Below are 2,481 nucleotides of genomic sequence, written 5' to 3'. Positions count from 1 at the left end.
AAGATGGCATGCAGTCTGATATAGGCTGTACATACACATTCTTATTAAACATATTTTCACATCAGTCAGGCTGTATAGAAGAATTAGAATGAACGGGAGGAACCATGAGAAAGAAAATACAAAACAAAGAAGGAGAGCCAATAGTCTGCTTCTATCTGCATCCAGACTCCATATTTGTTTCTCTGGATGTGTATAGCATTTTCCATCATGAGTCTTTTAGGGTGTTCTCCTGGCTCTGCTCACTTCACTCAGGACCAGTTCATGTAAGTTTTTTCAGGTTTTCTGAAGTCAATCTGCTCATCATTTCTTAAAGCACAATAGTATTCCATTATATTCGTGTACCACAACTTATTCGGCCATTCCCTAATTGATGGACATCCCCTCCATTTCTAATGCTTGGCTACCACAAAAAGAACTGCTATAAATATTTTTGTGTATATGGGTCCTTTTTTCCCATTTTTATGATCTCTTTGAGATACAGCCCTAGAAGTGGTATTGCTGGGTCAAAGGGTATGCACATTTTTATAGCCCTTGAGTATAGTTCCCAATAGCTCTCCAGAATGGTTGGATCAGTTCACAACTCCACCAACAATGCATTAGTGTTCCAATTTTCCCACATCTCCAGCATTTATAATTTTCCTTTTTTGTCTTGTTAGCCAATCTGATAGGTGTTATGTGGTACCTAAGAGCTGTTTCAATTTGAATTTTTCTAATCAATAGTGATTTAGAGCATTTTTTCATATGAATAATGATCACTTTAATTTCTTCTTCTGAACACTGCCTGTTCATATCCTTTGACCATTTATTATTTGAGGATTGACTTAAAAATATGGAATGCTTCATCAGTTTGTGTGTCATCCTTGTGCAGGAGCCATGCAACTTTTCTCTGTATCATTCCGATTTTAATCTATGTGATGCCAAAGCAAGCACTTGATAACCATTTCTAAACAGAGATGTTATGTAATCATAGTGGTGTTTAATATAGTAATACTGACATCAGGCTATATACCAAAGGAAAAAAAAGTTCTCATCTAAAAATATTATTAGCAGTATTTTTTTTCTAATAGTAGCTATATGAAGAAAAAGTGACTTCTCATTACCTCATATGAGGTAATGTCTGAACAAATTGTGATGTATGAATGGCAAAGAAGGAATGCCTGGAAAAGCATTTATTAATTACTTTCTATATGCACCCTGAAACTATTCTCTCCAAGGTTACCAATGATCTCTCAATTGACAAATCTAATGACCTTTTCTCAATCCTTGCTTCAATCACACTCTTCTCACTAGGTTTCCACCACACTGCTATCTCCTAATTCTCCTTTTGTCTATCTGATCACTTTTCTGTCTATTTTGTTGGATTTTGATCCAAGCCTGCTGTAATGGCAAGCAAAATAGGACTTTTTTGTTGTCTTTTGTTTTTGAGTGCTTCTCAGCTCTAAGGCACTCAAGTGCCTTTGACTGAGTCTTGCCTTTGTTAGTAGGAAGGCCCACACCCTTTTTCTAATTAGGTAACAAGAAGTGTGAAGACCCTGAGAGGTGTGAGGTTATCGAGGGGGTTGAAGCTCTCTGACCCTGAAGAAGGGTATATACACTCTGAGGTTAGCGTTTTCTTTGGGGGCTCACTCACTGGAAAAAATGTTGGTATTGAGCCTCTGAGTAGCTGTTAAGGAACCCCCCCCCCCCACTTTGAAAACTCTGAGGTTGGTGCTTCTCTCTGTGGTAACTGTGTATTGCTTGGACAGACAGCTAGAAGCCTGTCTACTAATTTGTGTTTATTTGCCCTGTTTATACAATGCATGCATTTAATTTCTGTTTATATTCTCTCAGAAGTTCAGGGTACAAGTTTTTCCCCCTGAACTAAATGAATGGTATACGTATGTTTAATTAAAGTGAGATTATTAACCTCTTAAAGTCTCTTTCCTTAGAAAAGCAGATCAAAGAACTTGTGCTAGTAGCCCTTCTGTGTGATGGTATTTTTGGCTTTGCACCCCCACAGCAGTTGCTAGCAACATTGTTGTTACAAAGTCACACCTACTAATTATGGGTATCCCCAAATGCTCTGTCCCAGGCCATCTATTTGCTATTTTACTTGATTATCTTATCAGCTTTCACCTATTCTCTTTTCATCTTTTGGTACATGATTTCCACCTCTACCTATGAAGTCTTAACCTCTCTCTTAACTAACAGAATTGCATTTCAAACTACCTAAAGGATATCTTGAGCTAGATATTCTACATACATCTAAAATTCAACATGCCCCAAACTGAACTCCTTATCTTTCCCCTCAAATCCTTCACTCTTCATAATTTTTCTACTAACGTTGAGGACAACACCATTCCTCTAGTCACTCAGGTTCACAAGCTAGGTGTCATCCTCAACTCTTTATTACCACCCCTTTACATATCCAATTTGTTGCCAACTCTTACTGATTTTACCTTCATAACATCTTTTATATATATATATATATATATATATATA

The 2,481-nt window shown here is 37.0% G+C and overlaps 1 non-coding gene across 1 annotated transcript; it reads right to left on the bottom strand.

The window, feature by feature from the left end:
* Window positions 1-823: 823 nt before the first annotated feature.
* Window positions 824-930, bottom strand: LOC118855618. Its single transcript, XR_005010787.1, has one exon. It is a non-coding gene; the product is annotated as a U6 spliceosomal RNA (small nuclear RNA).
* Window positions 931-2,481: the final 1,551 nt, after the last annotated feature.

Source organism: Trichosurus vulpecula, chromosome 6 (genome assembly GCF_011100635.1).
Source record: "Trichosurus vulpecula isolate mTriVul1 chromosome 6, mTriVul1.pri, whole genome shotgun sequence".
Taxonomy (NCBI): Eukaryota; Metazoa; Chordata; class Mammalia; order Diprotodontia; family Phalangeridae; genus Trichosurus; species Trichosurus vulpecula.
Note: the sequence above shows the minus strand (reverse complement) of the source record. Positions and strands in the feature narration are given on the sequence as shown.